We start from the raw sequence: 18,419 nt of genomic DNA, 5'->3' as shown, positions 1-18,419 counted from the left end.
TGCTGCACTTCAAGTGCACATCAAAAAGAACTCCCCTCCAACCTTCTGTTATTGGTTGTGGTTTTGGCTTCACAAAGCCAAGTTTCTTGGGCAGGCAGAGGAAGAAAAGGCATATTTATTACTGCCTCTTTGGTGATGGAGCAAGCTTATTGAATGAGATGCCTCAGGCTGAAAGAAATGAAGTGTTTGCCCCGAGTGCTTCAGTGAGACCTCTATAAGCTCCGGAGCAATGGCGGAATCACTGGGTCCTGTCACCACGATGATGCCATCATGAGCAGTAGCTGCACATATACAAAGCCCACATTGTCTACTCTCTCTCAAGCCTGGTCCTTTCTCCTGTAGGCCTGCATTTGCCTCAGGGAGCGTAATGTGGACGGATTCAGGGAGAAGTGGCCACGGGGACAGCAGCCCCCACTGGCACTAACCATGTGCTCATTCATCTCTACTTGATGGTGCCTCATCCTCATCCTGCCACCCAGGTCCTCCAAGTGGCTTCTCATAATCATCATTGTCACAGCCTTTTTTCACAACGCAGTAATGCCCATGTCTGCCTATTACCAGCTGTGTGACCTTGGGCAAATTAGTCTTTCTGATCCTAGGTTTCCTTATCTTAAGTATCTTCCTTCAGGATTTATGTGCAGATTAATTTGAATAGTATATTTGTATAGCACTTAACACAGCCTCTGGCCGTAAGAGTCATCCAATAAATAGAAGCCATTGTTACTATTATTATCGGTATTATCATTGTTACTGTTATTACCAATGTTATCATTGTTATATTATTATTGTTATTATTACTGGTGTCTTATACCAGTTTCTGATTCCAAACACTAAGGGCCTTGAATGTGTAGCATTTACTTTATGAGGCATAGCACATGTATTTTAAATGTAAAATATGTCTCTTATTTTGAGGGCAACAGGATCAATATGCAATGAAATTTTATTCCAACAGCTAATTTTGGGATAAAAGAACAGTATTTGGGTTTCAGTTCCTCATTTTCATCATACAGCTGGCTTGGGGAGAAATATGGATTGCCATTGTCTTAGTCTGATCAGGCTGCTCTAACAAAATACCATAGACTATGTAGCTTAAACAATAGAAATTTATTTCTCAGTTATGGAAACTGAGAAGTTCGAGATCAAGGTGCCAGCCAGTTGGGTTCCCTGAGGAAGGCCCACTTCCTGGCTTGTGGATGGTCACCTTCTCATTGTATCATCTCATGGCAAAACTCTCTGGTGTCTCTTCGTATAAGGACACAAATCCCATTATGAGGGCATCACCCTTATGACCTCCTCTAAACCTAATTACCTCCAAATACCATCACACTGGAGGGTTAGGGCTTCTTAACCACATGCCGTTTGGGGGGACACAATTCAGCCCCTGGTAGACATGTTCAGCTGTCTCTACCTTAGATATAGATCTGGCCAGCAAAGGATTTGGGGGTCCTTCAAGATGGACAAAGCGATGTAAGTAGAAACAGCACTGCATGACACATTCTCTTCAGGAGACAGAGCAGGGCAAAGAAACCCACTGACTGGTGGTTATGAGACCATGACTGTTTACCTTGGAACACTCAGTCATCTTAACATACCCATGAGTCAAAAGGCATGGGGAATTCAAACCACATCCTGGATGACAGCCTCAGATTCCTAAAGAGTATAAACCTTTGGCATCCAAACTAACTAAAATCATTAATTAACCAATAGGGTAAGATACCGTGTTCGAAATGAGTTACACATTTTTCATGTTGTGTGAATCTAGAAAAGGTGACACAGGGACAAACTGAACATACCCAACACCCTGGCAAAGAACCAGAGAAAAGTTATGAAAAAGTTAGGAAGCCACAAGAATGCAAAAAAAAAAAAAAAAAAAAAAAAGAATAATAACTGATTACGGAGCACTCACTGTGGTCCAAGCTGCTGAGATACGCTGTTTTATTTGAACATCGCACAGTCTTTAAAGACATATTTTTATCCTGATTCTATAGATGAAATAATTGAGGCCCAGAGACTTTAAACAACTTGCCCAGAGTCACACTGATTAGTAAGTGGCATTGGGCTCTAAAGTTCAAATTCTTTTGAATAAACCACGTTAATGCCGTGACAGTTCTAGTCAGTTGTACAGACAATGCCGCTTTAAAGCTCAGTAATCAAGGCAGTGTCGAATGGGAGGGGTAGGGAAGCCTTGTGGACGAGGCATTCAAATGACTCCTTGGGATTCTCCCCTCTTAGTAATCCTGTGATGGATCTTGTAAACCATGTTTTCACCAGCAAGTATGTCTTGTTGACCACCAACCCATCGGCCATGTCTCAAAATACTACCCGCGCTCTCTGACAAATTGACACCTATCAAGCAACAGCAACACTAAATATTTCTCAGTCTAAAGAAATTTCTTATTTAAAAGATAGTATAGGGGCACCTGGGTGGCTCAGTCGGTTAAGTGGCCGACTTCGGCTCAGGTCATGATCTCAGGGTCCGTGAGTTCGAGCCCCGCGTCGGGCTCTGTGCTGACAGCTCAGAGCCTGGAGCCTGTTTCGGATTCTGTGTCTCCCTCTCTCTCTCTCTCTGCCCCTCCCCTGCTCATACTCTGTTTCTATGTCTCTCAAAAATAAATAAAATATTTTTAAAGTGTAGGAAGAAAAAAGTAGTATAATTTTTGGAGCCCAAATTCTAAAGACAGCAATGGTTCTTTCTGCCTGAAACATCCCCATTTAACGCCTCACCTCTCAGAGCTTGTGCAAATAACGCCCCGCTCCCTGACCTTGTGTTCCAGGAAGGGAGAGAAGTACTTTCCATCGAGCTGATCCCCACAACCACCCTGCCAGGGATTGCTGCACACACCCTCTTCTGTGGATGAGGAAACAAACTGATGCTCAGAGAGCTTCGATAACTTGTCCAAAGCCACAGGGAAGGAGGAACCTGAAATCACGCCCAAACCGTGGGTTCTACTGCACCAGCCACATGCCACACTTTGTGCGGAAGGGATAGGTGTGCTCCTAGGCGGGGCAGGAATACACCAGATTCCTGTAGGACAAATACACCAGAGCCTGGGAGGACTTTTCCTGGTCATTGTTTGAAAAATTTCCTGAGAAAAGTTTCACTCCACACAGGAGCTGATGCATCTGACTTTCAAACTCTTAGAGTAAAACAGTAGCCAGTAATGAAGCAGGAAATCTTCACATAATAGCAAGGAGATCCCCTTGGTTTCCCTGCCAGCCCTGGATCCTGTCAGGTCAGCACACAGCCTTATGCCACAGCCTGTCCTGTCCTCCCAGGATGAGGGGGCAGCCTGGCCACCTGCCCGAGGAACTAGAGGCTTGGGTTTGCCTCCACACCTTCCCCACTTGACTTCAGTTAAGTACGCTCACTTCCCAGTGGTTCTCTGTTCCACAGATATAACGTCACCTCTCTGATATCCACCAGGGAGTTAACAACTGTCATTTCAAACATGCGTTCATTTGTTTACATGAGAACAAACTGAGATGTAGCAAGGTTCTACACCAACAATAAGGATTATTATTTCTTTTTCGTAGAGGAGGAAATTTGGGATCACAGAGGTTAAGTAATTTGCCCAAGGTCTAACAGAAACTGTGAAGTCCCTGACTCCAGACCCCACATGCTGATATTGCCTCAAGTGAATTAGTAGGTAAGTCAGACTAGAAGCTGAGCCTTTCAGCTTCCACTTCAAAGCTCTTTCCAGTTTTTATGCTGCTTCCCTCCCTGAGACGAACTGCACACAATGTCACCTTTTCCTAACACACCTAGGAGCCAACATTATGAATTTGCTATTAATGTGTACTGAAGAATAGGTGCCAAGGCAGGTGCTGTGAGATGTAGAACAATTGGGTTCTGGCCCTGCTAATGGCCCCCAAATCTGAGTGTCCTCAGACAGCTCTGACCAGCTTGCTCTTTAGTTCCTAGCCTCGACCACTTCAGTGAGAGTTGACCGCATCTTTTGTGGCCCAGCTGCCTTCCTGCAAAATTACTCCTCTGACCAAAGCTGAGGCCACCCTGTCACAAGCGAATACCCTCACCATGGCCGATGTGGCACTGCGGGCTGCTTGCATGAGGCCAGTGATGGCATCGTCTATGGGGCCACAAACAGCTCCTGGTCAGGGGCACCTTCATGTTGATCTCACCTCATGCTTCCTCTTGGGCACTTGTTTGTGTTGAGGTGGGGGAGGCATTTGTTCCTTGCTTCCTCCTTTCCGGTTTCTCCTCCTCCAGACAACAGAAGCCTGTTGCTAATTAGGTGGAAACACTCTTTCCCCTTTCTTGACATGTGCTTTGGGTGGGGCTGAGCCCACCCTAGCTCCAGGATAGATGCTGATCACTTAGCTAATCAATTAGTAAGTAGTTAGTGGTTCAGACCCAACCTGTTACCACAGACCCAGGCCAAGCAGAGTCTTCCCCTTGCCTCGGTGACTGCTCCAAATGTGGGCCCTCCACCCAAGCTAGTCAAACCCTGTCGACCTCCAGGTTATTGCCAAGAGAGTTAACACAAAGACTTTCCCTTCCCTGGATGGTACAGCGTGAGAGTGACAGTCTTGCAGCTGTGGCCACCACTTGCCATCATCAGAGGGACATCTGAAGCTTTCAAAAGCACTTTGGAACCCATGGATAAACTTGACCCTGTGGAAAACAGAAAGACAGAGAGAATGTAGATCCTTAGAGACTTGGTTGAGCCACTAGATCAAGCCTCACTTAAAGCCAGAATTCTCTCTTGACCTTTTGAGTTGCGTGAGTCAGACAAGTATGTTCAAGGTCTGAGCCAGTTTTCTCTCCCTGTGGTAGAGCCCTGTTCCTGAGGACGGCTCCTGTGACTTCTCTGTCTTCCCCTGTATCTGCTGACCATGTGCTTTGCTCATACTACGTGCTTAGTAAACACACGTTGGCAAAATAAAAATATTTCATTATTCGTAACTCAGTGCTGCTGGGAAATTGGCCCGTGTTGCTGTTGCTTTTACGGAGTTCCCAAAGCACAAGATATTGTTCGCAGCCAGACCTGCAACACTAAGCTGGCACGACAAGGCTGAAAATATTTAGCTTGCCAACACATGCCGCGTGCTGCAGGTAGAAAACGTATAATTAAAGTGAGATTTGTGAGCTGTGTGTTGTTGCCCTAAACAGGAATTATTTTTGCTCTCCATCAAGCACCACTGTGACCACCCAGAGAAAGCTAGAAGTCAATTTTTATTTACCTGAGGGATTCTCTTCCCTTACATTGCCATGAAAAAGAATTCCCTGAGAAAGTTCTGACTAGGATTTTCTACACAACTGAAGAAGTTAAATGCTTAGAGTCTCTACTGTGATGGAATCTTCACATGTGACTATTTTACTGAACAATGTATTTTTTGCAGTGCCCATCACCGAGGAATGCAAAAGCTCTCATAGCTTTTTGCATAAAGGGCTGCGATTTCAATTCCTGAACAATACCTGTGTCACCTTGAGCAGATCATTCTCTGGGCCAGACCTTCCACTGTGAGATGAGAAAGTGGGTCCCAGCAAAGCTCTCTGTCTTCGTGCTGTTTAGATGCTGACTAAACACAGTAGAGCATTTTGAGCATTTGGTGGTGGTTTCTCCAAGGGACTCAGAAGTGATTGGAATTGCCCTTGTCCACAAATGTCTTTTCTGAGCCTGGAGCACATGGGCCCTTTGTAAGTGTTGGCTGAATGAAATTGAAGCCAGAAGGGAGCAGCCAGTTCTGTTTGAATCAACCTATCCAAAGAATTGCTTGAACAATGCTACCTCTGTGCTTTACTCCAGCTCAGGGTGGGGAGACCGAAGTATATCCAGCCCTCACCTCAGAGAGCGTATCTGTTTGTGGAAACCAACCCGAAGTACACGAAATAGTAACAGAGATGACAGTTCACAGTCAATTAGCAATGTGTATGGCACAGACTGAGGTGCTAAAAGAAGTTAGGGGGCTGGGATAACGGAGAGGATGGAAGAAGCCAGAGGTTCACGGAAGACGAAGTCTTTAACAAGAGTGCCACACAGATGTGTGCATGCATGTGTGTGTGCGCGTGCATGTGTGTGCATGTATGTGTGTGTGCTTGTGCGTGTATGCATGTGTGCACGCGCACGTGTGTGGTGTGAAGGAAGGCTCAGGGAGTGACAAAATCTCATATTTGAGGCTCTGCTCTGCTTTAGCTTCTGGTTGGGTAAGCCAGGACTCCTGCAGCTATTGTATCTTTAGAGCTTTTTTTGCTGCTGTGGAAAATCACCCCTCACTGGGGTCAGAATATTATGGCCCTGACTTAAGCCTCAGCCTCAAAGAGTGTGCACATTTCCCGCATGGCAAGACAACATCACCGGTAACATAACCTCCACGTTAGGGAGCCAGTAAATAAATAAACCTTTACATTCCAGATCAATCCACGCAGCCTCTGACAATGACTTATGACTTGTACTGCTAGGTTAAATATTAGTCAAGGGTGCCCTAGGCAGCTCACACACTGAGATTTCTAGAGGAAAAGGCATGAGCTTGGTCAGTGAACACAGTCTGGGCCCGTAAAATGAGATATCTTGGACCTGAAGCACTAGAAATACGGGGGAGAAACCATATGAGTGAGATGTCTTCAAAACACAGCAAATTCACTCGTCTAGATGAAGTGACAGATCAGTTTTGAAGTTGACACAAGTGAACAGAGAGGTCCTCAAGGTCATCATCTTAATTTATATTCTCACATAAGTGCAGAGGTAATCATCAAAATAATAATACCAGCTCCATTTCTGAAATGCTTTGTAGTTTTTTATATTCCTTTGTGGATCTCAGTCCTGTGACACCGAGGGATAAGCTCCATTTCCATTTTAAGATGAGCAAAACAAGTGTCAGAGAAAGGAGATTCCTTATTCAAAGTCACATAGCTGGAAGTGCTGGTACCCATTTATATCTTGGGATTTAAGAACAAACCCAAGAATGCATCTGACTCGTCAGGTATACCAAGAGGCTCTTCGTAATGGCAAAACGTTGTCCCACAGCTGGATCTCTCTGAACTAACCTTATGGTACATCTGTATAATGCAATACTCTGCAGCCATTAAAATCTATTTTGAGTGCCTGTATCTATTAACATAAAAAAATGTATGCCATATCACTTAGTTAGAAAAGCAGTCACCCAACTGAATATAGGGTAAGATTTTCTGTTTCTTAATAAAAGGGATTTGCATATCAAAAAACCCCCATTGACATATATATACCCACATATATATATGTGTGTGTGTGTGTATATATATATATATATATATATGCATGCTACAGGATTATTAGTAAATGTTTTTATGCTTCCCTGTTTCTATTTTTCTCTCTTTAATTTTTTGGGGTTTGAGATTTTGCTTTTGAAATAAGAATTAAAAATCAAAACAAAACAAAAAAGGAAGCAAGGGAAAGATAAAGTCTACAGAAAAAGCAAAGACTTTACCTCTGATAAGATCCATCCTATTGATTTGTGTCAATGTGTGACATTTCTACCATTCTTCTTCTTTTTTTTTTTTTTTTTGATGAAAACTATCTCAAAAGATGTAAGTTTTGGGTACAGTGCCACTAACTCCTGCTCTCACACACCCTGGCTAGAGACAGATGAGTAAGTTCCCTAGAAACACCTAGACCAGGGCCCTGCAGGAAATTCACATTTGCATCATACACAGGAGCTGCTCTCGGGGAAGACTGAACTTCCCTGATGGGCCCAAGAAGCATAAACTCTAGGATCTCAGAAGGGGGTAAAAAGAGATGGGAAGGGGAAGTAGGAGGATGTTTTGTAGTGCCTGCTCTTGGTGATGAGAGGGAGGGTGACCCCATAAACAGGTGGTTGAATCCACAGGGACGTGGGGCTGTCTCAGTAATCCGTCTGAGCCAGTGTTACAGGGCTAATGACGTTTGCGTAAGTGAGAGCATCTCTTTAGCCTTCTGGTAAAGTCAAACACTGGATTTAGGTTCAGAACTATCTGGAGTATGGGGGCTCAGGGAAGGGATTAACCTCTGGGAGGAAGTGACCCATTGGGAGGTGTCAAGGTGGAGGCTGGAGTGGGTACAGCCCTTGGGGAATTAACCCTGAATTAACGGTGGAGCCTCCTGAGCTTCGGTCTTATTATTTGACGTGGTACTTTCTCCTGTTGTTTTTTTTTTTAATATATGAAATTTATTGTCAAATTGGTTTCCATACAACACCCAGTGCTCATCCCAAAAGGTGCCCTCCTCAATACCCATCACTCACCCTCCCCTCCCTCCCACCCCCCATCAACCCTCGTTTGTTCTCAGTTTTTAAGAGTCTCTTATGTTTTGGCTCTCTCCCACTCTAACCTCTTTTTTTTTTTCCTTCCCCTCCCCCATGGGTTTCTGTTAAGTTTCTCTGCTCTTCAAACTAGTTGAATCAAAGTTTTCCGTTACTGGCAATGAAAGCATCCTTAAGGAATCCACCCACATTTAATGAGTCCATGTATGTGCCAGGCATTGTGTAAATGGCTCTATGTGTGTTACTTCACTTGATCCTCACAGAACCTCATGACAGGCATACCATTGTCATCCCCTGTTGGAAAACCAGGAACAGCTGCCTAGGGAGGTTTAGGAACATGCCCAGTTTACACAACCCCGGAGGGACAGCTTTGTGTTTGAACACAGACTGGCTGACTGGGAGAGCCCCACTCTGAGCCACTCACCGTGGTTCTATTCACATTTCTGATTTACTGTTTGGTGACTTGTCAGATTGCTCAGTTGATATATTTTATCTAAGAGTTGTTAGTAATTGAAAAGAAAGAATTTGAGGGTAATTCCAGCCACGATTCCAAAGCATACTCCCTACTCCATGTACACCGGTCTCCTCTGCAAAAGCCAAACTCTGCAACCAGTTTGTCCAGGGGAGATGTTGGTGGGGGTGGTGGGTGTGGGGGTGGGCTGGGGGTGGGAATGGTGGGGGGGCGAGGGTGGGGATGGGTTGGGGGTGGGGGGTAGGGGTGGATGTGGTGGGGTGGGTGGGGTGAGTGGGGGTAGGGGTGGGGGCAGTGATGGGTAGGAGGCAACCTCAGAAGTTCAACTCCTGGCTCTAGACTTAATGGCTGTGAGATCTTGGGAAAAGCATTAAACTCGTTGAGCCTCAGTTTCCTCATCTGTAGGGGGGGGGGTAGGAGAGACCTATTTCCCAGTTAGTGTATGGGTTAAGAGAGATACAGTGGGTAAAGTACTCAGTATAGTGCCTAGCCTGTCGCAGAGAAGCTACTTGCTGGGAGACTTGCTCCTGTGCTTGTAAGGAGCACAGGCTTGGGAACTCAGGATGAGCAGTACTCCAATCTTGCCTTAGCTTCCTATGTTCTAAGATGAGAGAAAATTATTTATTTATTCAACCCTTCTGTATTTTGGCCTCCATTATGGACCGTAGACTGAGATAATGCTGACTTACAACTATGAACAAATTATAGTCTCCATTATCTTGGAAATTACAATCTAGCCAAGAAGCATAGACAAAGGGGAACTTGTAATATGGTATGTGAAGTTCTATAGCGGAGAAGCACAGGGTACGATGGAAATGCATGAGAGTTAGACTCCACCTGGGCTTATGGGTCAGGGAGACTTCCTGGAGGAAGAGGCTTTTATTTTTACTTATTTATTTACTTTTTAAGCCAGCATTTTTATTTTTGATGTGATGTTTGGGTCTATAATTTTTTCTTCTTTTTTATTGTTAAGTTAGCTAACATACAATGTAGTCTTGGCTTCAGGAGTAGATTCCTGTGGTTCATCACATGCTCATCCCAACAAGAGCCCTCTTCGATGCCCATCATCCATATTCCACACCCACCAAACCCCCCACCCCCATCAACCCTCAGTTTGTTCTCTGTATTTAAGAGTCTCTTATGGTTTGCCTCCCTCTCTGTTTGTATCTTATTTTTCCTTCCCTTTTCCTATGGTCATCTGTTAAGTTTCTGAACTTCCATATGTGAGTGAAATCATATGATATCTGTCTTTCTCTGACTGACTTATTTCACTTGCATAATACCCTCCAGTTCCATTCACACTGTTGCAAATGGCAACATTTCATTCTTTTTCATCACCAAGTAGTATTCCATTGTATATATATACCACATCTTCTTTAGCCATTCATCAGTTGATGGGCATTTGGGCTCTTTCCATACATTGGCTATTGTCAGTACTGCTGCTATAAACATTGAGGTGCACGTGCCCCTTCGAACAGTGGGGCACTCATGTATCCTTTGGATAAACTCCTAGTAGTGCTATTGCTGGGTCGTAGGGTAATTCTATTTTCAATTTTTTGAGGAACTTCCACACTGTTTTCCGGAGTGGCTGCACCAGTTTGCATTCCCACCAACAGGGCAAGAGGGTTCTGTGGAGGAGGAGACTTTTAAGGTGAACTCATGAGTAGGAGTGATCCAGGTTGAAGTGAGCATGGGAAAACAGAGGGGAAAGAGCATTCAGGTCTCAGATTGTTGGGAAGGTGAAATACGTGTATGAACTGCTTAACACAGTGCCCAGCAATTTGCATGTGCTCGAGAAAGAGTAGTCATTTCCTTACTTCTAGAACACTTGAAATATATACATTTTTCTATTTGTATTTCCAACTTCAGAGTGAATGTTCCCCATTAACTCTCAAGCAGTTTTCTGAGTCTCACCACCATTATTTTATATAAGAAGAACAATCATACTCTGCTCGAAGTCCCCTGAGCAGCAGTAGAACGGATGCCATTCTCCCCTTCTTCAGAGACGGTGAGTGGCAGGCAGGGTAAGACTTCACCGAGTGAAGGTGGCAAAGACTGGCAGTTTGCTGGGCCTGCAGGAGCACATTCACAGCTGCCTTCACCAGCAGCTCCAATACTTTTTAGTTCCTCTGAAAGGAAGGGAAAACCTAGAACTTCCTAATAGTTAAGCAATCAGATGATATTCACCTGCAGACAAAGACTGGCGTCGCCATGTCTCGCTTCTTCTGCTCACTTGACAAAGAGCCTGCATTTTGAAATATCTCCATGGTGCTTTGGAATTTCTCCTTGAACTCGATTCTTCATACCCGCTGGCTCATTAGGAAAAGACAGTATTGAGTTCTGAGACTAACATTTGAAGAGAGACATGAACAAAGTGAGGAATGTGTACAGGAGAAGGTCTCAGACAGTGAAGAGCTTTGGAACCATGTTAAATGAAATCAGGAGCTGGACCACTTTGTCACTCGTATGGAGAGGGCATTAGTACTATTGTACTAATGCAGCTGTGTTCTCTGTTAGTCTATGCAAAGAAGGTATACAGTGAGGACACTATATTAAGCTTTATAATCTTGTTTTATTAAAAGTTAAGGTGGAAGCTTTTAGAAAAAGCAAATCTCATGAGCCACTGTTGGCAAAAATGAGCTCTCGGCCACTGCTGGTTAAAGTATAAGTTAGTACAATTACTTAGTACAATGGATTGTCTGGCAGAGGTGAAGATACATATCTTCTGTGCCTTCTATTAATTTTCCTTCTAGAGAATTTCATGTCCCAGGGACACAAATCACACATGCCCCAGAATATATGTATAGGAATGTTTGAAGCAGTGTTGTTCATGATTGCTCAATGCTAGAATCAATCTAAATGTCTCTGCCCAAAGTAGAATGGATAAATACGTGGTGCTATAGACAATGGATTGCTATATAGCAATGAGGAAATAATGCATTATAGTTATAGGCAACAATGTGGATTTTATAAATATAATGTACAAAAGAAGGAAGTTCAAAATAATACATATCTTGTGATTACATTTATATAAAGTTCTAAACTAAGGCATGCTAAGTTATGATTTCAGGAATGCCTGAACACATAGGTGGTGAAACCCTAACAAAAACCAAAGAAGTGTCAGGATAGTGGGGACGGAGGGCTCTCTGACTAGGAAAGGACACACCGGGAGCCTCTGGGGTCTTGCAGTGGTCTATTGCTTGATCTGAGAAATGTGATGTGGGTGTTTGTTTTATGATTATCTATTAACTATACACTTATGTTTTATCACTTTTCTGTACTTAAAAAACATAAAAAAAAATTTTCTGTGACCTTCTGGAAAAAACAGTGGCCTATAAAGCAAATCATTAATAAAATCATTCTCTAATGGATGTTCAAAGAGAAAATTTTCCCCAAAGAGCCTCTGTTAGGGGCCTAATTTATCTCTAAATCCAAGACCTTTGGACACTGGTTTTGCTCTAACCAGGAAAGACTTCTTTCCGGATATATCAGATAAACTGGCTCTAACTCTCTGAGAAGCATGTTGGGGCACTGGAGGGGAGATTTTTCCTCTTTGATAACCTGTTGCTTGTTAACAAAACTGGTAAGATCTGGTATAGACTAGAAAGCCAGTGTGTTCTGCAATGAGGCTAATTGTTTCTAGAGAAACTTGGAAACATTAACCAGGATCCCCCCAGGAGGGCGGCCCAACGGATTATGTTTTGCTTCTAACTTGTGTAGATTAGGAATAAAACCTGACGTGTGCCTGGAGTTTCAATCTCTGCTATATTCCAAAATCTATTAAACACATAAAACAAAATAAAAAACAAAAGTAAATGAACAATAGGATGAGCTATCTACCTAAAGTGCCGTGCATTTTTTATTGGTCTCATTAAGGACCCCGGGGCTTTATGAGTTTACGTGGATAGAAATTTTCAGGCACAGGTTATTGATTATTGGAATTACTCCATTCGGAGTCTTTAAAAAATATAGAGAGATCACCATTTTACACTTTATGACCTACTCACATTATATACAAATTTCATGTTTACAAATACAAAAGACAAAGAACGACAAAGAATCAAAGCAACTGCATTATAAGCTATATTCAGTATAGATATTGTTGTTCCTGTTCTGTTCTGTTCTTCAGTTTTAGAAGAAAATCGTAAATGTCACCACACAGGTAGACTCAACTTTTAGAAGCAGGAGACAGCTTGTTGTCTGCACGTTTCTGAGTTTCTACAGAACTGACACTACAGTGTTTTCCAGATCAAGTTGACCAAGAAAAGGCATCCATTGCTGTTTGAGTTTCAGTGCTAGTGAAGAATGGGCTTCCCATGTTTTCAAAACCAGTACTCATCATCTGTGTTTCCATTCAATTGAACTTTGCTTTCTAAAGCAGGTGTATGTTTAGCAGTGGAGATTCCTTCTGTTTGAGTTTCTATGTCAGGTGAATCAACACTCACGAAAAAGCTAGAGTGTTTCAGAATACTTCACAGAGGCAAATGGGAGCTGTTGTTTAACCGGGGGGTTGAAGTCAGTCTGTGGCTACATAGAAAACATTTCTAGGCATAGGAAGTTAAAATTTCCCCCAAAGCTTTGGAACTGAGTAGAGGTATCTGCAAGTAAAAGTCAGTGTAGGTCCCTGTGTCCAGCGATTCCAAAACTTGCTCAGTGCTCATGTAAAATTCACTCTTTGGATTGAAGTTGGTTATTTTGAGAGTGAAAAGAACTCTGATACAAAATTGTTCCTGGGATTCTGGTTGGGCAAGATGGGAACATCCATGTTAGAGCAGACTTTCCTTATCCAATGTCTGATTATGCAAATTACTTGAGAAGATACTGGCTTTATTTGACAGCTTTTCATTGTGCCTGATGCTTCCCATTTTCCATTTCCTGCTAGGCTGATCCCTGTGTTCTTGGGGGACCTCATGCTTGTGGGGTAAATGTGTGACTGTAATGAAGCTCTATTGGCATCAAGGCAACCACACGTATACTGCAATGTCTTCCCACAAACCACTGAAGTTTTTTCAAGTCTCCTTCTGTCCCATATGAATTGCTACATTTATGACATTTATGCTGTATTTGGCCTGCATTTTCATGAAGTGCAGTTTTATAAGAGCACTATAAACACTTAACAAAGAAATACTTAATTCCAAGAAATTAATTTAGGAATTAAAGGTTCATTTCTCTCAAGCACCAGACCTAAGTGACAGTTTGCAGGAAATAAGGATACCAAAGAAACACATTAATCAACACCATGGGAATACACTCAGCAAGACCCAGAATCTGAGAAACTACTGATCAAGGAGCTCGGCTTCTCTGACAAATAACTTCATCAGAAAAGAATAATAATCAGAAAGTGGGACTTTAAATTGGAAAAGACTTTAGAGCATATCAACCAAATGTCATTTATAGACCTTACTTGGATTCTAATTTAATGTATCAACTATAACATAAAACAGTAAGACTACCAGAGAAATTTGAATACTGCCTGATATGTAAACTATTATTAACTTTGTGTAAAAAACTGTTCCGTTTTTCTGAGGTGTTGTAGATCAGATGTATGTTGGTTTGGACATTTACTAGGAAACACACACACACACACACACACACACATACACACACGTGTGTGTGTTATGGTCTGAATGTCAAACAATTCATATGTTTGCACTATTCCAAATACAACAAAATTCGTATGTTGAAGCCCAGCACCCAATGTGACTATATTTGGAGATGGGGCCTTTAAGAAGGTAATTAAATGAGATTATATATTATCCTAATCTGATAGGACTGGTGTCCTTTTAAAAAGAGACACCAGAGCACTTTCTCCTTGCCCAAATGCACAGAGAGAGAAAAGGCCACCTGGGGACAAGGCCAGAAGGCAGCCATCTGCAAGCCAGGAGGAGACGCCTCACCAGAAACTAAATATTTTAGCACCTTGATCTTGGATTTCCTGGCTCCAGAACTGTGAGAAAATAAATTTCTGTTAAGTGACCTAAACCGTGACATTTTATTATGGCAATACCAGCTGACTAATGCACTGTGCCATCGTCCTCAGGAAGCCAACATCTTCTCATTTTGGGGCTCCTGTCTCAGGCACCACACAGGGCTTATTTCCATAAAGTAACTGATATTAATCACTTAATCTAGTTAACAAATACGGGAAATCACCATGTGCCAGGAATTAGTCTAGACACTGGGAGTACGGCAGCAAATAACATCATATCCCCACCCTTAGGGAATGTGTATTCTACCAGGGAACAACAACAACAGCAAAACAGTACAGATGAGGAGACTTTATGCCCCAAAGCAAGGAATATATTCAACACTGGAGGTTAAAAGCTCTTTCCATTGCGTGAAAGGAACATACCAATGAATGTGTTTATAGACCTATTAATCAAGAACAGAACAAAAAGAAACTCTGCAAGAGGAACTCAGGAAGAAACTCTTTATCTTCCCCTTTGAAAAACTGCCAGAATTTCACACAAACTGAAGTTAAGATTCACAGTCTATGAAAATGATAAACTAAATTTTTTTTTTTAGTTCAAAAACCATCCCAACAAACAAACAAACAAACAAAAGGAGATCCTTCAGAGAGATTATATAATAACCATCTTGTCAGATGAGGACACTGGGAGAAGAACCCAGCCCTTCCACACAAATGCCCCCCTCGCTGCATGGCCGAACTCAGAATGCCATAGCCTCCACATCATAAAATCCCTCCCCAAAGGTGCTGGTGTGTCAGACATCACATGACCGTGGTAGTGCTCTTCCCTGCAGGTACTGCCTGAGGCATAGAGCCAAGAGGAAGTGATTGAGCTACAGTTGCCCAGATAACCTGCATCATGGCAGGAAGTGATGAAAAATAAAGTTCTAACAATGAGCCCCACTGAGAATCTTAAAAAAAAAAATGCCTACTGCTTTTCATAAATACCAATAATTCCTAAGAAAAAGACGGGATTTTAAACAAATGTAGCCTCATTTCCACATCAAAGATTACTTTGAATATACAAATTTCCAATGTCAAGCCATGATTTCAAATCCCTCCTCACCAAAAGCCGGGGGACAGGCATGTGATACACAGAAAATCCCTTATGGGTTGGTCAGTGTAAGAAGTCTGCCCAATAAGGGCAACTTGGTTGCTCATATGTCTGTTTGTGTTTGCTCTTGGATCCACCCCTGTTTGTCCCATTCTCGGCTCTGCATCATATGGGACTGACCCGGGCAACTGCATTTTCTAGGCAGCCTGAACCTGGGCTTTTGGACCCTGGAAACCCCTCTTTTTCCTTTAAGTCTCTAACAGCTCTCAATATTGTCTCATTGTCCCTTTTTGCCTTTTGGGGTTTTCCAGTCGCTCTATAACTAGTTCCCCATATTATTAACTGTTCTCTATTGCCCCATGTGGCATGGGTTGCATTTTTTCTTTCCTGGGCCCTGACTGACATAGAACTTTACACAGATGGTGACTTGTATCATCCAACCAGAGCCTCTCCCTTGAGGAGCTGGAACAGAGATGCAGAATTAGCAGCACAGTAGAAGGAAAGGCAGAGAAAAGCAGAGCATCAGAAGAGGCAGCCAGAGATGCCTAGCAGACCAGGCTGTATTCTCTTCTAATGAGTAATTATGTTCTCTAAGACTTTTAATTTTACAATTTCCAATTTGTTCTAGAAGACATTCTAGTTTTCTTGAAAGCAGCCAGTGTGTCAGTTGTGTCTGTTTCTGCTCGCTCTTACTTTTCTTGGCATCCTTACAACATACTGGAGTGTGCCCCTGTGCCCTGTCACCTGAGAGAGCCCATCACTCAATACGCTTTGAGGAAAGAGGACCCTCACGTGATAAATAGGGAAAGTGCTGTAAAGGTGCAGATGCTGAGTGCATTCTGATGTGTGCATTCCAGGCCAAACTTGAGCAAGGAGATTCCAAACTACATCTTTCTAGATCCCTTTCTGTCCCAGATTCAGATGACACCAAGAAATAGACCAGTGATTGTTCCAGGGCTAGAATCTGGGATGGCACAGTGGGAGATAGATCCTAGTGTATCTTTGTCCATCCTTTCACATTCAGGCCATTTGTGTCTTTCTATTTAAAGAGAGGTTTCTGGGGGCACCTGGCTGGCTCAGTTGGTTAAGCCTCCAACTTAGGCTCAGGTCATGATCTCACAGTTGTGGGTTCGAGTCCTGAATCAGGCTCTGTGACAGCTTGGAGCCTGGAGCCTGCTTCAGATTCTGTGTCTGTCTCTCCCCAGCTCACATTCTGTCTCTGTCTCTCTCCCAAAAATAAATAAACATTTAAAAAAAAATTATGAAGAGAGGTTTCTGTAGGTGACACACAGTTATCTCAACTAACCTTTTTTTTTTTTTTTTTTTTTTTTTTTTTTAGTGTTTATTTATTTTTGACAGAGAGAGAGAGACAGAGCATGAGCAGGGGAGGGAGAGAGAGACACACACACACAGAATCCGAAGCAGGCTCCAGGCTCCGAACTGTCAGCCCAGAGCCCGACACGGGGCTCAAACTCACAGACCATGAGATCATGACCTGAGCCGAAGTCAGACGTTCAACCGACTGAGCCACCCACGGGTCTCTAAACTTCTCTTTTGATTGGGGCGTTTAGACTATTTAAATTTAATCTGATTTTTGATCTGGTAGGATTTAAATCTACCATCTCACTATTTGTTGTCTGTTTTACTCATACCTTCTTTGTTCTTTCCTTTTTTTGTCTGCCTTAGTTTAGATTAGTTGAGGATTTTTTATTATTCCATTTTATCTTCTTTGGTGGCTTCTTAGTTGTATTTCATTGGCTTTTGTTGTGGTGTGTGTGTGGATGCTTTAGAGTTTATAGCATACATCTTATCATAGTCTAACTTTAAGCAATATATTACATAATATATAGTTTAAGAAATTATAAGAGGATACTTCCATTTCCCTCTCCCTGCCCTTGTGCTATTGCTGTCCTACATTTTACTTCTACAAATGTCATCTATCCCACACTATATTATCTTTGATTTAAACAACCATATTTAAAAGACATCTTTTCAATGAAGAAAAAGTATTTTATACTTTATCCATTTATTTACCATCTAGCACTTTTAATTCCATTATTTAGATCCAGACTTCCCTCTGGTATTGTTTTCCTGTTGCCTGTAAGACCTCCTTTAACACTTTTTGTAGAGCAGGACTGCCAATAATGAATCCTTTCAGGCTTAGTGTATTTTTTCTTTCAGGCTTTATATATTTTAAGAGTCTTTATTTTGCCTTTGTTTTCAGAAGATATATTTACTGGATATAGAATTCAAGTTTTTTTCTTTGTTGTTGTTGTTTCCTTTCAGTACTTTAAAGAAGGTCACCCACTGACCTTTGGCTTGTGCTGTACCAAACAGAAATCTACTGTCATCCATATCTTTGTCCTCTGTACATGTCTTTTTTCCTCTGACTGCTCTTAATATTTTCTCTTTACCAGTGGTTTTAAGGAATTTGATTCTTTGTGCCTGACATATGTTTCTGCACAGTTCTTGTGTTTTGTGTTTGTTGAGCATCTTGGATCTGTGGGCTTATGGTTTTCATTACATTTGAATTTTTAATTTTTTTTAATGCTTATTTATTTTTGAGAGAGACAGACAGAGTGCAAGTGGGGGAGGAACAGAGAGAGAGAGGGAGACACAGAATCTGAAGCAAGCTCCAGGCTCTGAGCTGTCAGTACAGAGCCTGACACAGGGCTCAAACCCATGAACTA

The sequence above is a fragment of the Panthera tigris genome, chromosome B1 (assembly GCF_018350195.1).
Source record: "Panthera tigris isolate Pti1 chromosome B1, P.tigris_Pti1_mat1.1, whole genome shotgun sequence".
NCBI lineage: Eukaryota > Metazoa > Chordata > Mammalia > Carnivora > Felidae > Panthera > Panthera tigris.
This window is presented reverse-complemented; position numbering follows the sequence as displayed.